This window comes from Piliocolobus tephrosceles, chromosome 2 (assembly GCF_002776525.5).
Source record: "Piliocolobus tephrosceles isolate RC106 chromosome 2, ASM277652v3, whole genome shotgun sequence".
Classification (NCBI taxonomy): Eukaryota; Metazoa; Chordata; class Mammalia; order Primates; family Cercopithecidae; genus Piliocolobus; species Piliocolobus tephrosceles.
This window is the reverse complement of record NC_045435.1, coordinates 12,587,922-12,614,087: the sequence shown is the minus strand read 5'-3', so window position 1 is coordinate 12,614,087 and position 26,166 is coordinate 12,587,922. Positions and strand designations below refer to the sequence as shown.

The 26,166-nt window shown below is 35.5% G+C and overlaps 1 long non-coding RNA gene across 1 annotated transcript; it reads left to right on the top strand.

The window, feature by feature from the left end:
• Positions 1 to 6,966: 6,966 nt before the first annotated feature.
• LOC111545120 lies at positions 6,967 to 22,814 on the top strand. Its single transcript, XR_002732351.2, has 2 exons — positions 6,967 to 7,123; positions 17,375 to 22,814. It is a non-coding gene; the product is annotated as an uncharacterized LOC111545120 (long non-coding RNA).
• The last annotated feature ends 3,352 nt before the right edge of the window (positions 22,815 to 26,166 follow it).

Genomic DNA, 26,166 nt, shown 5'->3' with positions numbered 1-26,166 from the left:
CCCTTGGGATTGTACAACACAAAGAGTGATCCCTAATGAAACTATGGGCATCAGTTAACCGTAATTCATTAATATTGATTTACCAATAGTAACAAATGTACCACACTAATGCAGCATATCAAGTATAGGAGAAATTTTGCAGAGAATGGGTCAGAGAAGGGGTAAACGGAAACTCTGTACTTTCTGCTCAGTTTTTCTGTCAACCTAAAACTGCTTTGAAAAATAGTCTATGAATGAGTATAAAAAGTACCACACATGACACATTTTTTTTTGTCAAATGCATTAGATGAAATCTGCTGACATGATCTTCAAGAAATAAATATCACAGACATTCCAGAATCAGAGTTGTAAAGCTAAAAGATACTCAGTGGAAAATATCTACTCTGGTCTTAATGATTTCTGAAGAGACAGATTCTGCCAGTTTCCTTACTAGCCTATTCTAGGGTTTAGTTTCTTTCTGAGTTCCACAAATTAGCCCGTATTATTCATACTTGTCTTCTGTGAAGAGTGCTTTGATCAAAGCCTCCTTAAATAATCATTCTCTACTAGAATTAATTAGTAAGTAAATCACTGATTTGATTTTTTTTTTTTTTTGGTTCTGATTAAATGGCCTCAATATAAGCTACAGTGAATCAATAGGCAGTGATGGACAAAAATAGTTCCTCCATAAGATGATTATCATTTAAAATTTACATTTGTAGCATAGAAGTTGTCAAACTCTAGAAAGTTATAAAACTCTATGCTATAGAACACACAGGTAAAGTTACTTTTTTATATAGACCCTTGCAGCTTTGTACCCACAATGGCACAATGGTTTATGTTCATTTTTTAATGCCACAGGGCAAAATTCTTAACTATCCTAGAAATAGTTTTACTAAACTTGTGTTCAAAACCGAATTTAATTCACTTTTTTGATAATGTCAACATTTAGAACTATAAGTCTTCAAGAAAGCTCTCTTTATTGGAACATTAAAATTTCAAATGCCCATTCTCAAGAAGAGTTAAAATCATAAAAGACAGTTACATGTTTAAGTTTATAGTTGCTCAAGGGAAGGTATAATAGAGAATCCACATTGTGTGTAGCTTATTTCTGAAATAAATCTGCAGATTAATTGAAATGTTAATGTTTGAACCTATTTAACTGCCAATTGTTCATGAAATGATAAATATCACTGAAGTCATGATAATAAAATGCCCAACAAAATTATAAAGAGCATAATTTCTGTGAGCTTGTGCTGGAAAGAACATAATAAATTATATTATCATCATAATTATGGGAGGACAAAGATTATATTTTCTTTTTCTATGAAGAATAAGCACTTTGTCATAACAAATTTCAAATAAATTTTGTATTCTCTAATACTCAGCATTAAGAACTCTTTCATTATGTTATCAACATAGTTTTAAAAATTAATTTGTATTACCATTAATTGGAAATTATAAATTCCCATTTGAAACAATTCATGCAATTGAGCTCAAGATCAGAATATATTTCTTCTTCTTTCTGTCATTGTTGGGCTTCCAAATTTGTACATCTCTCAATTTGTAGGTGTTAATTATAAACACTTTTTCCTTTTTAAAAAATCTATTTTACTAGAAGATAGCTGTTGACAGAAGGTGAGGCAATCATGACTTTTTCACTAGGCAAGTTGGAAACTAATAGCCTTGTTATTCAGTCATAAATCTTCCTTTTGATATTTTTTATTCTCTGTTGACTATTGTAATCTATCATGAGACTGATGAAAATATCTTACTTTATCATACCTATTATTGATATGTGTGCGTTTGTATGTACACACACACATCATTTCTATATTAAAATTAGATAACTGCATGTTTAAATTGCCATTCATACATTCACATATGGAATTATTTAATGTAGACATTTTACATTAAAAATAACCTACTTGTAAAATAATATATTACTAAAATCTTCTGGAAAACCTTTCCTTAAATAAATAAGATGATGCGTAGAGTTTGACTGACTGAGGCAGGCCGTGTTCTCTGGAAAGCAGATAATAAGAAGTTAGGTGTGTGAAAAGTTTATTGTTAACATCCATGGGAAGAGAGGGGTGGAAGTGGAATTGGTTAGGAGGAGTTGTCAGACCTTGATGCTGATTGTATAAAGTCTTTCTTACTTTGAGCAACAGAGTAAAGATTGCCCATTAGAGTCCCGTATGGGGAGAGATGGTTAGGTTCCTGCACACCACCTTGCAACACCATTGGTCAAAAGCCACCCTGGAAGGGAAGGGAAGGGAAGGGAAGGGAAGGGAAGGGAAGGGAAGGGAAGGGAAGGGCAGGGCTTTGTCTTGGAGTCTAAGGTGACTCTTAATGAGTTAACAGCTAGATGGTCAGCTAATCACACTCATCAGAAGTGGGCAGATAGTCCTCTTTTGAGTGGGGATCCGAGAGACTCATCTCTGTGTCTGTCACAGTCTACTCCTTTGGGCCACGTAGCTTCACTTCATCTTATGGGTTCCGAGAGAGACGCTTCTTCAAGGCACTGATGAAGCTTCTCTTCCTGAGTGGAAGCAGAAGAGAGATATCACAGACCTCACTGCAGCTGATCTTGGGGCTCAATTGGTACACAGCACTGGTACACAACAAATTTCTTTTAACTTCTTGCATCACATCTGCTAATCTTGACGACTTACATCATGGTATGAACCACACCTTCATTCCTTAAGATTCTGAGTGCTTGGTAACCATAACTATTTCAGATCAGAGTTGCTGCACTTGTTCATTAATTTATAATTGTTCACCTAATTCACACAGGATTAATTCTGAGGTGATGCCTTAGCTATACTTATGTCACATATTCCTATTGCCCTGTCAATCAGGCTTCCATCATCGTGGTAAGTATAAACTTCTGTCACGGGGCCCCTTACACTTGTCCTTTACTTAAATTACGTTCCCTGGAGATTTATGGCGAGACATTCCAGTATTCTCACTTTCTTTAGTGTTTAGTCCCTCTACTGACTAGTTAGGTAATTTGGCCATGTTAATCTCACTCATCATGGGCTATTCCAAACTATCGTTTGAGTTTAATCTCATTCAAAGTTGTTTAATTTTCTAGGGCCAGTCCTAACAGCAAACTTGTACCATTCTCTGGGGACCTTGCCAGGATGTTAAATCCTGTATACTGAAATAGTGCACTATGTCTATATACTGTCCTTTAACTAGGCTTCGGTGTTTTTTTTTTGTTTTGTTTTGTTTTGTTTTGTTTTGTTTTTTGGTCAAGTACCCTAAGAGTCTTGTCTCACTGTTCCTAGTGATAATTACTTCTTTTTTCCAGCAATTATTTTGGAGATAATCTCTTTTGCTCTCCAGTTAGTCTCAATGTGGCATGACTAGATTATGCAGCAGGCCTGGAGAGAAGGTGGAAACGTGTCCTGATAGTAGTTACCATAGCCTTGTGAGGAAAGCTCTCTGTATTTTCTTCTTTGGGGGACTATTAATTCTTAATGAGAGTTGGAAAACATGGAATACATGTTTAAGATCAAGTGGTTCACACAAATGTGAGGCATCAAGATCTTCTGAAACATATACACATATATCCCCAAATCATGTGTTCAGGTATCAGGCTTTCCCAACTAGTACCTTGAGTTTGGCCTGACAGACCTGCCTCAGTTGGACATTTAATGATCTTTGAAGTTCAGCTCCTCTGACTATTAAATCTTTTGCCGATTTTCCATTTTTTTTTTCCTGCTTACCTGCTACTGCATGAGATGATCCTTCTTTGTGTTTCCAGAGACTCAGATTCTCACACTAAGTTTCTAATTCTTAATTGCTGTAATCTCTATATTGTCCACTTGTAAGGTGGATAGTGACGACATCTAATTTCTTTGCCCTTGTATCTATTTTTTGCTTTGTATATTTCAAACACCTGACACTGACAAGTGTAGTCCTCACCTCCTCCATCAGATCCTTTAGGCCACCCCAGCACACAACCAGTGAATGTCTGAACAGCTGAACTGCCACCTGTGCCAAGGGACATCCATTACCATTCTATATCAAGTCCTATCTGAGTGACCCATCTTCCTCTCTGTCACAACAGAGGTTTAAGACAAAATATCTGAATTATTAGTTTCTTTCTTATCTTTCTTTCTACAAAATATAGAACATGAGGTTTAAAAAAGGAGATGGAGTTGGAGAACTTTTTTCTTTTCAATTTCAAAGCCCAGCTACCATGGCAATGTATCTCCAGCCAGAGGCTTATAAAGTAAATATTGTATTAGTTTTCTATTTCTGCAGTAACAAATTACTACAAACTTTGCAGCTTAAAATAACATCAGTAGATTATCTTACAGTTCTAAAGGTGAGAAGTCCTGAAATCAAAGTGTCAGCAGGGCTGTATGCCTTCTAGAAACTCCAGGGGAGAATCCATTTCCCTGCCTTTCTTCATTTCCAGGGGCCATGCGGATTCTTTGGTTCATGGCTCCATCTTGCATTTTCAAAGTCAGCAACAGAGTGTCTTCCAATCTCTCTCTGCTTCTGCACTTACATTATCCTTTGTGGCACTGATCCTCCTGCCTTTCCCTTATCAGGACTTTGTGATTACATTGAGTCCACTGAGATAATCTGGGATAATCTCCCAATCTTGAGATCCTTTACATTGTAACAAAAAATATTTTGAAATAATACTTCAGATATATTACTGATGACCTTTTTTATGACCAGTTCCTTTCAGGTCTCATTAGGTAGCTACTACACTCTCTTACAGATAGGATAATGAAACAATTTTATGTAAAATCTTTGGGTTTCAGTTCCAATAAATGTTCTTGAACATGCTTTGAGTAAGGCGAATAAGGTGTTTCAGAAAGAAAGCTTTTTTCTTGTCTTTATTTATAAAATATTCACTTTTAATATCAGGAACTAAATTGAAAGTACTCAAAAGATGAAAAATAATAATGATAATTGAAGAACATGAAATGTCACAAGAAAATTTTTTTCTACTTTTTCGTGTAAATATTATCCAATATGTTGTGAGAGAGAAAAGGATTATAGAAACATAATAAATGTTTAATCTAGTCTTTCAAGAAGAGATATAACACTTAATGCTCTGGTCGGTGTCTGGGCTTATAGTCAGGACTCAGGAAGTTATCAGATAAAAAAGCTCAAAATAAGTAAGATGAGAAAATATGAGGGTAGATGGAATATTTGGTTCACTGAAAGGCTGTAGCATGGAGGGATTCTATGTCTTGCAAAGACTCTCCAGGTGTATCATCACACCTGAGGGCCTGTGCAGTAGTGACTGACTAAGGGAGCTGGGCAGTTTGGTCAAAGATGGAATTGGGTTTGTGGTTGTATCTAATCAAAAACACAACAACAACAAAAGGATGAAAGTGCATACTTCATATTCTGGAAAAGGAAAATGGAAGAGTGACTTTCATGCATGTTATGTTTAGAAAGGACATGCCAGTGCCTCATCGTGGATCTGTGCACAGTACGTTTGGGTACAAGAATAAGTGGAGATTTTACATATTAGTAAGGCCCACAGTGAGTGAGTATTGGAAACTCTGGGCCAGACACATCTTTCTGATGCCAGAGCTACATGTAAGATCTTAGGGTCTTGAATCGTATCTGGGATAGAATAAGGATAAAAAGGGACAGAGAGGAAGATTTCTGAATTAATGGAGATTTTATACAAGAGAAACATGACAGTTTACTTTTGATGACAAATATTAAAACCACTGAGTAAAATGAGAACTGAGAGCTTAGCATTTCTATAAAATTATACAGAAATTTATTTATTTTTTGCCAAACAGGTTTATTTTTTATCCCTGTAATGCTTTATTTAATATACTAAGAAATGCTTTAAGGTAGATATAATTTTTATTTCAATTGTGATTTCCATTGAAACTTAGAGAACAAAGCAACTAGTAAATGATGTTGGGGAACAAAATATCTTCTGTATTTCTGCACATCTTGTGTAGAGACATTGATAATTTTTGCTCCAGACTATCTATTCAAGGGTATTGGTATCACAAACAGCCTTGGAAAAAAAAAATCATCTTCTTTCAAGGCAGAGGATAGATTTATTTTCAGACTAGAGTAATAAAGATAATGTCTCTCTACAGGGCAAAGGCTGGGCAGGTTTATCAACAACCCTTCAAAAATAGGGAACTACCTAAGCTCAGGGCCCCTTGACTGTGCAACAAACCCGCTGTGCATGCAGCATCCACTGAGACTTTCTGCCTGGCACCCATGCGACTTGAGGTCAAGAGGAACTGACACAAACATGAAGCTCATGATGCCTTCTGTGCTATGCTTAATAATCCTGTTTCTGACTCACAAATTTTTAGTAACATCTATGACACTGTGATAGGCTTACTTGTTAGCTTACATACAGGGTAAAATTTCATATCCTTCATCATGTTTAAAAATGAAAGACGTAATATTAGTTAGAACACTGATTCTGTAGCTCTCACTTGAAACCAAATATCTGAATATTAAACAATGTCTACTCAGGGAGTCAGCTAAAAATAAACTAGGACAAGTATAATGAGGAACCTTGCTGCTTCCCTTAGTAAGATCAAATTCTTGTCTTCCCAAGTTGACAGCAAGATAATTTCTTCCCCTCATAGGCCGCATTATCAATATCTTTGTTATTTAAATTATAATTGGCCATACACTATTTTAGAAGAATGTGCCTCAGTAAATCATGGCCAAATAAGTTGTGAGGAAAGCAACTGTGATACAACTTATCCTGCTTAGATATTCTCAATACATTGACATTTAAACTCTCTGAGAAATCCTCCAATAAAGAAATTTATTTCACTTACCCCCGAATTCTCTAGACTAACTTGATTACAAAACTTCTACTAGCATCCTATCGATCTAAAGTTCTACTGAACACATTTTGAGAATACCGACTGAGGTAGCTGTGTTTGGAAGTTTCAGTTCCCCCTGTGAAGGTTCAATAATTTCAGTCCAAAAACCAAACCAACACTAGGCAACAACTTCTGTTTTTTTCTTAACAGAAGAAAAAGCTTAAAAATTTAAGCTCACAGTTGTCATACAAAGTACAAAACTCAAAGAAGGGCCAGATGATTGAAGCTTAAATATCTCCTCATAAGGGAGTGAGAAATGAGAGTGGTCATCCTTGTCTTGTTGTGTTGAGGTATGTCCCTTGTATGGTGATTTTGCTAAGAGTTTTCATAATAAAGCAATGCTGGATTTTCTCGTATGCTTTTTCTGCATTTATTGGGATGATATGTGATTTTTTGTTTTTGATTTTGTTTGATTCTGTTTATGTGGTGTATCACATTTATTGACATGTGTATGGTAAACCATCCCTCCATCCCTAGTTTGAAACCCACTTGATCATAGTGGATGAACTTTTTGATATGTCATTGGATTCAGTTAGATAGTATTTTATTAAGGATTTTAGCATCTATGTTCATCAAGGATATTGGTCTGTAGTTTCTTTTTTGGTTATGTCCTTTCCTGGTTTTGGTATTAGGGTGATGCTGGCTTCATAGAATGAATTAGGGAGGGTTCCCTCTTTCTCTATCTTCTGGAATAGTGTCAAAAGGATTGGTAACAATTCTTTGAATGTCTGGTAGAATTCTGCTGTGAATCTGACTAGTCCTGGACTTTTTTTTTGTTGGTAATTTTTTAACTACCATTTCAATCTCACTGCTTGTTATTGGTCTGTTCAGTGTGTCTAATTCTTCCTGATTTAAGCTAGGAGGGTTGTATATTTCCAGAAATTTATTAATCTATTCTACATTTTCTAGTTTATAAGAATAAAGGTGTTCATGGTGATCTTGAATGATCTTTTGTATTTCAGTGATGTCAGTTGTAATATCACCTGTTTCATTTCTTAATGAGGTTATTTGGATTTTCTCTCTTCTCAGTTAGTCTTGCTAATGATCTATCAATTTTATTTATCTTTTCAAAGAACAAGCTTTTTGTGTCATTTATCTTTTGTATTTTTTGTTGTTGTTGTTGCAATTTCATTTATTTCATCTCTGATCTTGGTTATTTCCTTTCTTCTGCTGGGTTTTGGTTTGGATCGTACTTGTTTCTCCGGTACCTTGAGGTGTGACATTAGAATTTAAGTTTGTGCTCTTTCAGTCTTTTAAACGTATTTTTGTTGTTGCAGTTTCATTTAATTCTGCTCTGATCTTGGTTATTTCCTTTCTTCTGCTGGGTTTTGGTTTGGTTCACATTTGTTTCTCTAGTACCTTGAGGTGTGAGATTAGAATTTCACTTTGTGCTCTTTCAGTCTTTTTGATGCAGGCATGATGAACTTTCCTCTTAGTACTGCCTTTGCTTTATTGTAGATGTCTTGATAAGTTGTGTCATTATTGTCATTCAGTTCAAAGAATTTTTAAATTTCCAACTTGATTTCGTGCTTGACTCAATGCTCAATCAGGAGCAGGTTGTTTAATTTCCATGAATTTACATGGTTTTGAAGGTTCTTTTTAGAGTTGATTTCCACTTTTATTCCACTGTGGTCTGAGAGACTGCTTGATATAATTTCAGTTTTCTTAAATATACTGAGGCTCGCTTTATGGCTTATTATATGATCTATCTTGGAGAAAGTTCCATTCTCTGTTGAATAGAATATGTATTCTGCTTTCGTTGGATGCAATGTTCTGTATATATCTGTTAAGTCAATTTGTTGCGAAATGTAGTATAAGTCCATTGTATCTTGCTTGACTTTCTGTCTTGATGACCTGTCCAATGCTGTCAGTGGAGTATTGAAGTCTCCTATATTGTTGTGTTGCTGTCAATCTCATTTCTTAGGCCTGTTAGTAATTGTTTTATAAATTTGGGACCTTCAGTGTTAGGTGGATACATGTGTAGGACTGTGATATTTTCCTGTTGGACAAGGCCTTTTACCATTATATGATGTTCCTCTTTGTCTCTTTTAACTGTTCTTGCTTTAAAGTCTGTTTTTTCCTGACATAAGAACAGCTACCCCTGCTCACTTTTGTTGTCCATTTGCATGAAATGCCTTTTTCTACCCCTTTACTTTAAATTTATGTGAGTCCTTATGTGTTAGATGAGTCTCCTGAAGGCAGTGGATAGCTGGTTGGTGACTTATTATCCATTCTGCAATTGTGTATCTTTTAACTGGAGAACTTAAGTCATTTACATTCAATGTAAGTATTGAGATGTGAGGTACCATTGCATTCATATGTTATTTGTTGCCTGTGTACCTTGTTTTTTTGTTTTTTGTTTTTGCTTTTTAACTTGTATTTTTGTTTTATAGCCTCTGTGTGATATATGCTTTAAAGTGGTTCTGTTTTGATGTGTTTCCAGGATTTGTTTAAAGATTTAGAGCTCCTTTTAGTAGTTTTTATAGTGGTGGCTTGGTAGTGGTGAATTCTCTCAGTATTTGTTTACCTGAAAAATACTTTATCTTTCCTTCATATATGATGCTTAGTTTTGCTGGATTCAAAATGCCTGGCTAATAATACTTTAGTTTGAGGAGGCTGAAGTTAGGGCCCCAATTCTTTCTAGTTTTTAGGGTTTCTACTGAGAAATCTGCTGTTAATTTGATAGGTTTTCCTTTATAGGTTACCCTAGTAGTTTTTTCACATAGCTCTTAAGATTCTTTCCCTTATCTTAAATTTAGATAACCAGATAACAATGTGCCTAAGCGGTGATCTATCTGTGATGAAGTTCCCAGGTGTTCTTTGTACTTCTTGTATTTGGATGGCTAGGTCTCTAGCAAGGTCAGGAAAGTTTTCCTCAATTATTTCCCCAAACATGTTTTCCAAACTTTAGATTTCTCTTCTTCCTCAGGAACACCGATTATTCTTAGGTTTGGTCGTTTAACATAACCCCAGACTTCTTGAAGACTTTGTTTATATTTCTTCATCTTTGTTGAATTGGGTTAATTCGAAGACCTTGTTTTCGAGCTCTGAATTATTTCTTCTACTTGTTCAATTCTATTGCTGAGACTTTGCAGACCATTTTGCATTTCTATAAGTGTGTCCATTGTATCCTGAAGTTTCAATTGTTTTTTTATTTATTCTATCTATTTCCTTGAATATTTCTCCCTTCAATTCTTGTGTTACCTTTTGGATTTCCTTGCACTGGGTTTCACCTTTCTGTAGTGCCTCCCTGATTAGCTTAATACCTAACCTCCTGAATTCTTTTTCAGTTAGTGATGTGAACCGTCTATTGGTCTCTCAGCTGTGGACACCAGCACCTGTTCCAGTGGAGGTAGCAGGGGGGTGAAATGGACTCCATGAGGGTTCTTAGCTTCGGTGGTTTAATGCTCTATTTTTGTGCTGTTTGGCCTCCTGCCAGAGAACATCAGCTGTGGTAGTATAGAGAGGAACTAGTGGTGGGCAAGGCCCTAAAACTCTCAAGATTACATGCCCTCTGTTTTCAGCTACTAGGGTGAATATGGAAGGCCCATTAGGTGGGGGCAGGGCTAGGCATGTCCGAGCCCAGACCCTCCTTGGGCAGGTCTTGCTGTGGCTGCTGTGGGGTATGGGGTGAGGCCCCGAGGCCAATGGAATTGTGTACCTAGGAAGATTATGGCTGCCTCTGCTGATTCATGCAGGTTGTCAGGGAAGTGGAGGAAAGTGAATAGTTACAGGCCTTACCCTGTTCCCTAGGAAATCAAAAGGCTGGTCTCACTCCCACCATGCCCACCCTAACAGCCCCAAGTCTGTTTCCAGGCAGTGGGTGAGTGGGGCTTGAGAACTTGCCCCAAGCTACCTGCCTCCCATCTGCGAAATAAAAGTGCTCAGTTCTTGACCTGCCTGTGGAGTCTGCACATCAGATTTATGCCCTCCCTGGAGTTCTGGCCAGGAAGCTTCTTGCCTGGTTCAAATTGCTACTAAGTTCAGCTGGAAACTTCCTTCTCCTTGTGGCGTTTTCCCTGCTCCTCTGGCTGCCCTCCCAGTGCGTCTCTGTGGTGCCAGGCAGGAATAGCTTGCTTGGGGTCCCAGTGAGCTCCCAGGGCTTTTCCTGCTGGTTCCTCTGCCCCTGTATTTCACTCAGCTCTCTGAATTGTGGTAAGGTAAGGTGGGAAACTTCTCCCTTCAGTTTCTCTAGTGGAGTTGTGTATTTGGGAAAGGAGGATTTCTCTTCCTCACTTCTACAGTTGGGGAACGCACAGTATTTGAGGTATCTCCCAGGTCCTGAAAGAGCAGTTTGTTTCCTTCGGAGGGTCTGTGGATCCTCTTGGGATTGCTGGTTTGTTCTTGCCAAAAGTTGATATTTTTAATGCTCCCTAGACTAATATGATATGCATCCAGTGTTAAAGTACCACTGTAATACAGCAATAAGGCAGGAACTCTTTCTTGGGGAAATCATAAGGAACAGAAGTCTAGAGTCCAAATTTTATTCTGACAATATAGTGGCTACTCATCACATGTGGCTAATAAATTTTAATTTAAATGAGTGTAATTAAACAAAATTTGAAATTGTATTACTTAGTCATTCTGGTCACATTCTACATACTCAGTAGGCATGTGGAGTTAGTGACTATAGTACAGAACAACTTAGATATCTCATATTTCCATCATCACAAAACATTCAACTGGACAGTGCTGGTATGTTAGATATAGAGCTTTGTCCCGGCATGACTAGTCAAACTTACAGGCTTTAGGTTTGGTTTTATTAAGACAGCCGGAGGTTTTCTCTAAGGGGTACAAAGGTGGTGTAGACAGAAATCTGTATATAAACAATTTATGTGTGTGTGTGTGTGTGTGTGTGTGTGTGTGTGTGTGTGGAGAGACAGAGAGAATAATGGTGATAGTCTCACATATTATTACAAAGCTGATGTAACACAGAAATTGTCAGGAAGGACTTACTGTCCTTAAAAGCCTATTTGTAGAAATTTTTCCAATTAATCAGTGCTTATTGTTTTTATGTTCCTTCCCAAAAGTACTTTCTCTAATGTCATTACTATTGATTTTCTCCCTGTGGGTCCCTGATTTATCTGGCTTTTGTCCTGGAATGGTTTCATAGCTAAGGAAGAAATCACGACCAATAGTTTTGTAAACTATTTTCAAAGATGTCACTGTCAACCTCAAAATCTAAACCTATAACCTAGATTTTTCTTCAGCATACTTCCAACAGAAGGCTACAAAAATATTTCAAAGAAAAAACACAAATAGTCAAAAGGGAGTTATTTTGTGTCATAAAAAAATCTCTGCATTGTTACATAAGAAAAAAATTAAGTTTTTGCAACAGAGATTTTATGATTTAGCAAATCAGTGTAAACTGTGAAGACAACATTTTATGGTTATCAAATATGTAATTTAGTGAATGGCATGAAGCATGTGAGAAAAACAAACAAATTCTTTTTAATCATAGCTCTTATTTTAAAGATCAATGCTAATCTATGGGGAAGGATGTTTTGCTGTTTCCTTTCCATGGAGTAGCTGAGAAAGGGAGAATCTAAGAAAATAATTTTCTGATTCTAATTTTCTAACTCTGACTCTAATTTTCATTGACTAAAAAGTACAAATACTTGCGATAAAAAAGTATTAAGGATTATTCTGAACACCCTAATACAATGTTCGTCTTGTTTCAATTTTATGGAACTAAGGAAAGGGACAAAATTTCCAATTTCTTTTTCATATTTTGACCTTGGTGTGTTTTTATACATAGAAATTTTGCAAGGTATATGAGACAGAGAACAACATTGACTGAATTTAATAGTGGCCTCAATAATTACAAAAGCTTCCCTAAAACTGAACCTTTTCGAGCAGTGAAAGAGAGTGAACACAGAGAAAAAACGTTTTCCTTAATAAGCTAAATGATAATAGCTCTCAGGTACACAGCATTCACACATTAAAAATGCTTTCACGGTGGTTTTCTGTTCAGCATGTAAGAAGCTGGGAAGTCACCACTCTGTCCTAACAAGTGAAAAACTCAACAACTAAAAATTCAACAGCTTCTCTGAACTAGAGAAGTGAAGTCACAGGAAAAACAACTGCCTCAAAATTGAAGAGATGGGAAAATGCAGAGAATCACAACTTATTGGAGAAAAAATCCACCAAATGAAAACTTTGTGAGAACCAGTACTGGAACAGGAAAACCTAAACTGGAATTGACAAATCGCTGAAGGTTCATTGTGGACAATTCTGAGAAGCAAATATGCCCAGACAAGCGAATCAGAGGGGCCCCCTACTTTTGTGAGTTTTACCTCCAGAAGCTTCACTAGATTCTCACAGTAAATATTATAGAGAAATTTCCTTATGTTTCCAATAGAGAGTGGGGAAAGAGAATCATTTTGAAAATTTCCAGAGCATTCTATTTTTCTTAATGAGGGCTGTCTTTAAGAGGTTTTCTTTAACAGAATGTAAACTATTGGAATTTTTGTTTCAGAGTCCAATCAATGTAGGGGAAGAGAAATATCCGACTCCAGGCCATTCTAGCCAGTGTGTTCCATCTAAAGCGGGACGGGAGGATTGAGTAACACTTGTGAAGTACACAGCTCGGAGGTGAAGGCTCACTAAAAAACTAAGATCTAATCATGGAACCACAGAATACTTTCCCTTTCCTTACCCTTTACCACCACATCACTAAAGCCTATTTAATACAGATCCTCTTACTCAGTATATAATATTCAGCTATGAAGACGAAATTACAAGGCATACACACACGAAAAAGAAAAAGGACAGCTGCGGTGGGACACACTTGTAGTCCCAGCTACTAGGCAGGCTGAGAAAGGAGGATCACTCATACCCGGGAGTTCGAGGCGGCAGTGAACAATGACCATGCCACCGCACTCCAGCCTAGTAATAGCAAGACTCTACCTAAAAAAAAAATTACAAGTCATCCTAAAAGGCAAACAAAACAAGCAAAAAAGCCAACACAGTTTGTAGAGATGGAACAAGCAACAGAAGCAGACTCAGATATGGCAGCGATGTTGAAATTATCAGACCAAGAACCTAAAACAACTGTTATTAATGTGCTTGAATTGTGTAAAGTAGACAGCATGTAAGGAAAAATGAACAGAGAGATAGAAATTCTAAGAAATATTTTTTAAGTGGTAAAGACCAAGAGGACTATAGCAAAAAAGAGAGTACATTTGATGAGCAAATCAGTAGACTGGACACAGCTGAGAAAAAAAGAAATCTGGCCTTGAGAATATTTCAGTTAAAACTTCCAAATTAGAAAATCAAAGAGAAGAAAGAGTGAAAAAAAAAAAAAAAAAAAAACTCCCACAGAATACCCAAGAACTGCAAAATATTTACAAAATGTGTTATATACATATAACGAGGATAATATGAGAAAATAATGGGGAAAGGAAGAAAATAATACTTGAATTAATGATGCCTGAGAATTTCTCCAAACTAATGTCAGATAACAAATCACAGATATAGAAAGCTCAGAGAACACAAAGCAGGATACATTTTTTAAAAAATCCTACACCTAGGTATCTTCTGCCGTCAAACTGAAGAAAATCAAAAATAAATAAAAAGTCTTAAGCAAAGTCAGGGGGTTTGGGGAACCTTAGAGGAGAAAAGACAAAAATTACACTTTACTTCTCTCCAGAACCCATACAACAATAAGAGAATGGGGTGAAATATTTAAAAAGTTGAGAGAGAGAGAGAGAGAGAAGCAAAACAAAGAAAAAAAGCCACCAACCTGGAATTCTGTATCCTATAAAATGATCCTTTAAAAGTAAAAGAGAAATGAAGACATTCTCATACAAACAAATGCTGAGAATTTTTTACCAATAGAAGTGCCTTGTAAGAAATTTTAAAATAAGTTCTTCAAAAAAAAAAAAAAAATCATATAGGTGAGAACCTATATAAAGGAAAGAAGAACATTGGAAAATAAATAAGTGAAGGTAAAATAAAAACACTTATTTTTCTTATTTTCAGTTGATATAACAGATAATTTGTTCAAAATAATAGCCAAAATATATTCATATGTATGTATGCAAATCTAAGTGTATATATAATATGTGCTTATGTATGCATATATATGTATAGTGCATAATAGTAATGATAAAGGAAACATTCACAGGGAGGAATTAGAAATAATTTTTATTACATAGTACTCACACTACCCAGAATATGGTATAATGTTGTTAGAAAGTGGAGCTGAAAGTGTAATTGGTTTAATTGTAAATATATATTATAAACTATAAGGTAACCATCTAAAAATCATAAAAATCAAATAAAACTACAACTCATAGGCTAAGAAACAGGAAATAAAATGCTATAAAATGCTCAATTAAAACCACAAAAGACAAAAACGTGAAAGACAAAATCATAGATATCAATCCAGTTATTTAGATAATCACTTTAAACCTCAATGGTCAATAGACAGATAGATCAATGGAACAAAGAAAAAGGGACCCAAGATATAAATCAACATAAATAGGGTCAACTGATCCTTTACAACAACAACAACAAAACCTAAAGAAATACAACTGAGTGAGGAGTTTTTCAGCAAATAGTATAACGACTGGATATTAACATACAAAACAAATAAAACTAGAAATAGACATTATACCCTTCACCAAAATTAACTCAAAATTGAATCACAGACCTAAATGTGAAGTACAAAATTATAAAACTCTTAGATGATAACATAGGATAAAACCTTGATGATGTCAGTATGGTGATGACTTTTTAAATACAACACTGAAAGCACAATCTATTAAAGAAAAAATGGAAAATCTGGACTTCATTATCATCTTTTACTCTATGAAAGACATTGTCCAGAAAATTAGAACACAAGCCACAGACTGAGAGAAAATATTTGTTATATACATAACTGATAAAAGATTATCCAGTATATAAAAAGTACTATTAAACTTTGACAACAAAATAATGAAAAACCCTTATTCAAAACTTGAGTGTAAGACCTCAGTAAAGAAGATATATAGATGGCAAATAATCATATGAAAAGATATGCAATAACGTTTGTCATTAAATAATTGCAAATCAAAACAGCAATGAGATACCATTACAAACCTATTAGAATGGCTAAGATCCCAAACAGTAACAACTTGACATGCTGGCTAGGATATAGAGCAACGAGATCTCTCATTCGTTGCTGGTGGGAATGCAAAATGGTACAGCCACCTTGGAAGACAGTTGGTGCTTTCTTACAGAATTAAACATACTCTTACCGTATGACCAAGTAGTTATGCTTCTTAGTATTTATCCAAATGAGTCAAAATCTTATGTCTACACAAAATCCTGTAAACAGATGTTTGTAGCAGCTTTATGCATAATTGTGAAAACTTGGAAGCAACCCAGGTGTCTTTTACTAGGTGAGTGGCTAGATAAACTGTGATACATCCAGACAATGAAATATTATTCAGAGCTAAAATAAATGAGCTATAAAGTCATTAAAAGACATGGAGGAATACTAAATGCATATTATTTTGTGGAAGAGGCCAATCTGAATGGCTGTGTACTAGATGATTCCAACAATGTAAAATTCTGGAAAAAGCAAAAGTATGAAGACAGTATAAAGATCAGTGGTTGCCAAGGGTTTGGGTTAAGCAGGGGTGAATAGGTAGGGCATGGGATTTTTAGGGTAACGAGACTATTCTGTATGGTATTATAGCGGTGGATATATGTCATTACATTTATCAAACCCTTTAAAATGTACAATGAAGAGTGAACTCGAATGTAAAGTATGGGCTTCAGGTGATAATGATGCATCAATGTAGGGTTGTCTATTTCAACAAATGTACCACTCTGGTGAGGAATTTTGGTGGTGAAACAAACTGCATGTGCAGGGAAAGAGAGAATATGGGAAATATCTCTGTACCTTTCCCTCAGTTTTTTTAGAGTAGACCTAAAACTACTCTAAAAACTAAAGTCTGTCCTAAAATGCTCTCACATAATTTTCCTGTTTTAATCCTCATACAAATCACAGAAATTCAGCGAGATGGGAATGGTTCTATTTATTTAACAGAGGAAATTGAAACTTGTATTGGACTATGAAACCGGAAATTACAGTAACTAAACTATAAATGAATTTTCCAATTCTGGTTTAGTGCTCTCTTCATGTAGCATGCTGAAGTTTCTAAAATCTGATATGTCTCAGTGTTTACTGAAATTAGAGAAATTATTGAAACCAATTTTAAAATTATATATATATATATATTATTTTAAGTGAATATGTTAACTGGTATTAAAAACACTAAGGTGTGTATACAGTTACATATAAATGTGTGCGTGTATATACATATATACATATATACACACATTTTTCTAGACATCGAGCCAACAAAATTGTGTGAATTTAGGTAGGTTGGTGCAAAAGTAATTTTGGTGTTTGCATTGTTGAAATTTGCCATTTGCTATTGGAATATATTCTTAAATAAATGTGGTCATAGTATACATCATTTTAGTGTGCATTTCTTGCTTTTTTTTAGTAGCTCATTACTTTGCTCTTTATTTTATATTTATTTTAGACTAGAAATGATGCTAGACAAAAAGTGAATTCCAGCGATTTTCTGATTCAAGTTCAAAATGGGTCAGAAAGCAGCAGAGATAACTTGCAACATCAACAACGCACTTGGCCCAGGAACTGCTGATGAATGCACAGTGCAGTAATGGTTCAGAAAGTTTTGCAATGGAGACTAAAGCCTTGAACATGAGGAACATAGTGGCTGGCCATTGAAAGTTGACAACTATCAATTGGGAGCAATCATCAAAGCTGATCCTCTTACAACTATATGAGAAGTTGTTGAGGAAGTCAACGTTGACCATTCTATGGGTCATTTGGCATTTGAAGTAAATTGGAGAGACGAAAAGGCTCAAAAAATGGGTGCCTCATGAGCTGGGCAAAAATAAAAAAAAATGTCATTTTGAAGTGTCGTCTTCTCTTATTCTGTGCAACAACAATGAACCGTTTCTCTATTAGACAGTGATGTGTGATGACAAGAGGATTTTACATGAGAACTGGTGATGACCAGCTCAGTAGCTGGACCAAGAAGAAGCTGCAAAACACCTCCCAAAGCCAAACTTGCATCAAAAAATGTCACAGACACTGTCTGGTGGTCTGCTGCCTGTTTGATCTACTACAGCTTTCTGAATTCTGGTGAAACCATTACAGCTGAGAGGTATGATCAGCAATTTGATGAGATGCACCAAAAACTGCAATGCCTTCAGCCGACATTGGTCAACAGAAAGGGCCCAATTATTTTCCACGACAATGCTTCATCACATGTCACACAACCTGCTTCAAAAGTTGAATGAATTGGGCTACGAAGTTTTGCCTCATCTGCCATATTCACCTGACCTCTTGCCAACCAACTACCACTTCTTCAAGTATTACAACAATTTTTTGCAAGGAAACTGCTTCCACAACCAGCAGGATGCAGAAAATGCTTTCCAAGAGTTCGTGGAGTCCCAGAGCATAAATTTTTATAGTACAGGAATAAACAAACATTTCTCATTGACAAAAATATATTGACTGTAATTGTTCCTATTTTGGTTAATAAAGACGTGTTTGAGCCTAGTTTTAATTATTTACCATTCATTGTCTGAAACCATGATCACTTTTGTACCAACCTAAATTAATTGTTATAATGCTTTTTGTTTGGAATACAAACAAAAGTATGCATTTAATAGAATATTCAGAAGAATAACAGATTTACATTAAGACCGACCACAAAATGGACTTGCGAAGTCAACAATATACTTTAACTATTAACATAAATATTAAAATACAGTGAATGACATCCAAACTCACTACTTTTTGGAATTTTCAGATAGAAAGGGCCCCAGATTGAAACCAATGCAGTTGTATTAACCATCTCTCTCATAAGTGCACTTGTAGACACACTTTCCCACCAAAATATTATTGTAAAAACCATGTAGTGAGGAGTAGAATTTTATGATGTATTAAGTGATGCCAAACTCGAACTTCTAGGCCCAACTCAGAGTAACAATAACACAAAAAAAGATATTTGTGTGTCAAAGGATATAACAAAGTTCTGCTAAAAACAATCCACCTGGCTGTGGCTACCATTCTAAACTTTGTTAATCTATGTATATGCAAATATGCATCTAAAATCCCTATAACTAAAGTTGTTGGAATTTCTTATTGTAAATATTTTTGCTCACTGTAACATAATGATCTTGTTGACACTAACAAAAGTGAGAATATCTAACACTGAACAATTTTTGACTCTGTTCTGTTTTCCTTAGCCCAAGAAGTGTAGTTTTGAGGATTATATTTCCTTACTAGTTGGCATGCAACTGTAGGCATTTGTTGGGTAAACTTGCCCTTCTCTTTCATCCTTCAGTGCCCTGAAAGCCACACCACTTCTCTTATTCAACCCCGTGCTCCAGCAGGTCAGGCTCATCTCCAAATCCATCCTGGGCCTATCTCCTTAAATAACCTTCTCCTTTACCACCCCCCAGCCCCACTATGCCACAGGCTTCATTTTTTATAAACATAAAATTCAAAAGGGATGCCTCTCTGTGATTTTGCTCCTGCATCAACATTAAGTCCACACATTGAGTGTGGTATAAAGAACTCAGAGTGAATTTATTTATGCTATTATTCTTTTAAAATAGGTCTGTTGCTAATAGGTCTCTGGGTATGCATACAAAATTCACACAGCTATAAAGAGAAAGAAACAAATGCCAGATACACAGTACCAAGCTGAGAAACCAAATGGTACGCAGAGACAATGAAGGAGCTGAGCTTAGAGGTTAGCATTGAAACCTAGCCCTGACTGCTATTTGGAACATCAAGCATCCTAATGAGTATAGAGCATTATATGATTCTCAAGTAATAAAGAAGTTTGGCTTCAGTGCCCTCATTGTGACTGCATATGGTCAACAGTTTAAGGAGAAAATGAAATAAGAAAAAAAATGCATTTTGTAGTCTCCATCAAAGAAAGAAATGAGTGGTAATATTTTAGCTCTTCTCCCTACCTCATAAGGTTAATTAATTAATAATATAATTAAAATAGTGCAAAATATAGTAACTGCCCAAGATAGTCAAAATAAAGATTCTATTTCTATTAAAGTTGATCTAAGATTGCCAAAAAACCAAAACATTACTGGCATTTGGTCATCTGTGTTGAAGGATAGATATTCTGTAAAAAGTTTAGAGAAGCTCTTATCCAGAATTAAAGGAATTGTTCATTTTACTGTGAGAAAATCCTTAAGTGCCTTCAGATACAGTGCAAACTGCTACATCTAAAGAATGCTCAGTGACTTAAGTGTGGAACAGTGTGCTTCTAGCTTGGAAGCTGGAGGCCCAGTCTTGGGAAACATCAACTTTTGGGTCAGCTGTTGTGCACACATCCCACAACATCCGGAGCAACAGATTATGTGCCGATAATCTTTTCCAGTCACCAGTTTAGAGCTCATGGAGAAAGACAAGGAAAAAGGAAAGGATCAGAATTCCTGCCAATCCTCTGGTCTTCAAGCCTCTGCCACAGCTGCTGTATTTTGTCCAAACAAAAAGATTTGAAAATGAACTTTCCAGTTTTATCTGACATTCTTGTTTGTTCAAAATGTGGTCTCCCGTCACCATCCCTATATCTCCAAAGATTTTAATAAGAATTGCAATTATTTTGGCAATTTGAAATCACTATTTCTGAAGTAGGTTTGAGTGCTTGTATAAGTCTCTCAGCAAGATTATTTGTAGTTAGACAGGAAACATTTGTTTTTTATTTAAATGTAAATGGATATTATGAAGCAGATTCACTGTGCATTGGTTAGCACCTTGTCTGAGTCTGACAATGTAGAGCATACTCATACACAACACATTGCACAAAGTGGATTTATTATTTACACATTGGCAGTAAGGGACAAAAGAAGCATCAACTTCATTGCGAACCAGTTCCTCAAAGCTCAAGAAAGCTGCCTGGGGCATATAGAGTCTACACTGCATGTGGCCCAATTTGCACCACAACTGAGGGAGCCCCACAGGCAGCCTGCCAGGGTTATATACATTAGGGGCACCAGGACTCACTGGCAAAGGCTTGAAGGATATCCCTCTTCCAGAGGAGAGAGGAGCAAAGCTAAAGCTGTCTCAGGCAGTTGCTGCCTAACTCAAGATGTTAAGTTTCCTAAGAGTAACAGGAACAAGGTCCCAAATGTTTGAGGCAGCTCCTCCCTATCTGAGTTCTTGCATTCTGGGCATATCCTAGTTACTCCTGAGAACTACAGGCAAGAAAGTGGAGAGAGCTGGTCAGTCCGAGGCCACCAGAGAACTGCTCTGCATATATTTAGTGACTAACGAGTTTGGCTAATAATATATCTTTAAGTACTGATGATCAGAAAAGATCTGTTTTAATTATTGCTATATTGTTTCATTATTGTTTATCTTCTTTTCATCCCATGTAATTCTAAATACAAATCTCTGAAAAATTAAGGGTAAGATAATTTTTTTCTTGACTAATTTTTATGGTTGCTTACAATTAGGAAGTATGTCAAATAAATTCACCATAAATAAATCGACATACATCAACAAAACATCCCAAACTCAGTTGTATTAATTTTCTTAAGACATAATTATTTATGAAGAGCTGAGCTTTTGCTACCTTTTTAAGCTCCAAATCTTGTGAATAGGCCAAAAAGTCACTTCCACAAACATTTATAGAGAATTTATTAAAATTGAGTCAATGGTAAGTGTGAGATTCAAAAATGAAAAGTGAAGTATACCTTCAAGAAATATACAATATTCACTGTAACACAGTGCAGAATAAGCTAGTGCAGTTAAAGCATAAACAAAATGCTCAGGGAAACTAGAGTGGGGACCGATGAGGAGAAGGAAGAGCTTGATGGAATAAATGTTAAATAATGTGAATTTTTAATAATAAATGTAGGTAGGCAAAGAAGAGAGGAATTTACTATAGGCACAAGTTTGTATGGAGATTAACAAAATGTAGTCCCTATGCACAAAACCAAGATCAAAACTAGCAATATGGTGAATAGAATTTTGCTCCCCAATGTTGAGTCTAACAAGGATTAGACATTCCCATCTCTCTTCTCAGCTTTGTTTTTCTCCATAACACATTTTATACTCTCATATATTGTATAGCTTAATACGTTCATATTTATTGCCCAACTCTCAGTGGCAGAGTGCTAGCTGTGCACACACAGATTTCCTGTTCTTGCTTGATTTACAGCTAAATACGTTTTCCATTCTCCCTTCTAATTAGGTATATCCATGTGAATGAGGTTTAGCTATAGTCACCCTTGGAGTGTGTGGGGATCCCAGAAAATACATTTTGTAGGTCCCTCATCTATTTAAGAAATTTGATCAAAAATGTTATTACAGAGGTTATGCACTCATGCAAGTTATAATCAGTGGAATTTAGAATTAGCAGTGAAAATTTAATTGAGAACATGTACTTACGTTTGATTTATCATCCGATACATGAAAAGGTTCTCTTTAGCATCCATTAACCATGTCTTCCTAGTCAGGTGAAGGAACTTCTCTGGGTTTCTTATTATCAAACATACCATTTCTGGCTAATTTCTTATTTCCCACTGTGAGAAAAAGATAACAATGTTGTTATTACTCACAATGCCATGAATTTTTGGAACTGCTTTGTATTTAAACCACATATATCCTCTTGCCTCTGCAGGTCCCTAATAACATTTATTTAATGCTGGTTGCATCATTGCTCAAGACATTGCATGATCCATTATGCTGCCCAAGACTACCAGTTTTCAATGACTTTCCCAGAGATTCTTATTCTGCTTTACTGATGATGACCACAAATGCAAGAACTATCCAGCGTGCAGGATAGTGTGAAAGATGATTCATTTTCTGATCATTTAAGAGTTACTATTTGGGAAGCACAATGGCACATCTTTCAACCATATGTCATCTGGAACTCTTTAGGCAAAAAAAAAAAAAAAAAAAAAATCACTGTATTTCCAGAATGTGAACTCTTTCGATGTTGGTTGCATAGCTGCCTTCCACACACTGCCACTGTTGGAAAAGATAGAGATGGGGCCTTTAGATGGAGCAAAAAAGACAGTTATAGTCACACAAGAAATGACTTTCTGTCCTCTGACTTGGATGAGTACTATACCACTGCACCTATTGAAGATAAAAATATATTATTCAGAGGTCCCTGTGGCATTGTGAAGCAATAATCTAGAAGTCCTTTGGAAGAGATAGGTGTAGCCACAAATGGAGGATGGCCTGATGCATGGTGTTCTTGGAGTCTTTGGCTGGAGGGCACAAAGACAACATTTACGATGTAGATATTTTATTCATTTATAGAATATGAACATTTTAAACATTGATTCAATAAGTCTTGGCTATTTGAAGGCTTTTAGAAGCTTTGTCTAGAGTCACTTCAATTTTTACTTCTGTCTCAAAGACGGTAAAATACATGAACAAAAATGTCTGTAGTTGAATCTAATTCTCTAAGCTAACAGCAGGTTTGTATGTACTTTTTGCATGTGATATTACTGTTATTCATTATATTTCAGTTATAAATAAGAGAGATGATTCATTCTTTGACTTGGTGGGGACTGGTTTTCCTGAGGCATTTGTTCCCCTTTTGTTCCTTCAGATTTATGAGCCTGGCAAGCCTTTCTGTCTGCTGCTGAAAAGACTATTTTACCCATGTACACACAGTCCCAGCAAATAATTTATTTCAGATCTCTGAGAACATTCTTTTTCTCACTCTCAAAACAGGGATTTTTCATTTCAGTCATCGGTCCCAATCTTAGCAGTGATTCCACAAAGTCAGTATTCATTTTCAATACAAAAAAAAAAAAAAAAAAAAAAAAAAGAAAAAGTTATACCTGAGAAGGCTTTGACATAGAAAAATGGAACAATGGTGAAAATGGTCCTGGATTTTATGCTGCCATCAAAAAACTTTTGGTCAAGCACAAAGTCTTAATTTTTAAATACTTTATTTTCCTCCTGTGTTTTCTGGTTCTTTCATCCTTACCTCAAATACTAGAAAAAGTAAATCTATTTCAGTTTAGCAACAAAACATTTGATTGGGAGATAGTGATTCAATTAATTCAAAGAACAGATTTTATTTTAGTTACGAGAATTATTCTTACTCTTGACTTATTTTGGATGATTATCTGATTAGTTTTTCTAGAGACATAACTTTGTTGTTAGAATGATATTGTTTCTCCATTTGCTTTTATAATTTTTATAATTATGTCTGAGATTTTATAAGATTTATAAGATACTATCATCTATTAATTTTATTCATTACAAAATTTTCTGATCTGTGTGTAATTACATGTCTTGTTGCATCACTATGTTACAGGCTATGTGAGACTTTGGGAATTTGTGTAGCTCGTTTTCTTAGGTACAGAAAAAAATGTGACTACAACTGTCCCTAAAATTAGTCTTTCTTAAAATTCCCTAAAGAGGAAGATATTTCTTCAACCTCTCACTCTGAAAAGAAACCTGACTTTTAAAGAAATGACCAAAGAGATCTTGACCATAATCCATAACAACTTGACAAAGGTATACATTTATCATTCGCTTCTGAAAGTCTCATACGAAACCCTGGGATATATTTCATAAAGTCAACGGATGTCATATTTTCTTTTTCCCTCTCCTGATCATCCTTTTGTCTATTTTAACGTAAACTATACAGGAATCAAGTGCCTAGATTGTTAAACAGGAAAAGATGAATCTAGTTTTAGCTACTCTGTTGGCAGCAGAACTATTTCTAAACCATTCCTTTTTCAACCTTTATGAAAGCCAGCTGCAGGACTTATATATGGGCAAAAATTAGCATGGATTCAGCAGGATTTGTATTCCCATTTTCATCAGCTAAGAAATAACATTTGATTACAATATATAATCAAAACTGTTTAGAAACAGTTTTGTCAACATTTATAAAAAATGATATATTACTCATCAAGTATTCTTTATTGGTGATATTGGGAAAATTACTCAGTCTCTCTCTTGCTTTTTTTTTTTTTCAATCTTGAAGTCGATAATATTTACTTCTTTTAATAAAACTCACACAAAACATGTGTTGACATTGCGCTAAACACTCCCATTATGTAAATTTTTAGGAAATAATTCAACATTTTAGAAAAAAAAACAAAACAGAAAAGCCATCAGCATGCTGTGAACCGGGGAGTACCTTGTCCTGTAACATTTTCAAATAGCCAAAGTAGTACTTCTCACACACATTACAGAAAGTCAAATATACCGCATCACTAGTGTTGATAAACTGAAATATATTTTCATAGACATTTATTAGTAAGGAGCCTTTTTATACTTAGCATTTAATAGCCACTTTCCTGATTCCTTGGTTTCCTATATTAATATATATTATTTTATTTTGGCATTAGACAACAGAACTTCTCATATACTTTTCATGAAAACAAATGTTTCTTATCTTGAAACCTTGTCTTCTTTGATCATGAAGACTTGGTAAGAATGTGTCTATATGTGGTGACTAAAATTTACAATTAATGCTGCGGTATGAGGCCTGAATAATAGGAAGGCATAATTCAAAATTTTAAAATAAGGTTACTCCTGAAAATCCAAGGTTTATGGTCGCTTTAAATTAAAAAGGGTAAGCATCATCCAGATAAGTTTTGAAATTATGTAGATACAGGATGTATGTTGCATTTTCAGTGTGATCATATTTGTGCATAACTAATTAAAAATTAACCTCAGCTGGGTGCAGTGGCTCACACCTGTAATCCCAGCACTTTGGGAGGTCGAGGCAGGTGTATCACCTGAGGTCGAGAGTTCGAGACCAGCCTGACCAACATGGAGAAACCTCATCTCTAATAAAAACACAAAATTAGCTGGATGTGGTGGCACATGCTTGTAATCCCAGCTACTCGGGAGGCTGAGGCAGGAGAATAGCTTGAACCCGGGAGGTGGAGGTTGTGGTGAGACAAGATTTTGCCATTGCACTCCAGCCTGGGCAACGAGAGCAAAACTCTGTCTCAATAAATAAATAAATAAATAAATAAACAAACAAACAAACAATCTCTAATATTGCTTTAAAGTCATCTATGGACTTTCAGAATTATTACAGAATTAAGGTATATTACAGAATACTGGTTGATTCTTTTATTTCACAGAGGATGATAATAAGACTCAGAAAAGCTATAAAGGACTAGGACCTGAATTTCTTCTGATTCTACGCCTGTTCTTTCCAACAGTGGGTTCCTTTTCTTTATTTCCTCTCAACTTTAACAATATTTTTTGCATTCTTTGTTTCAAGCAGATGATTTATACCAACTACGTGATCCTATTTTATTTATTTATTTTTATAAC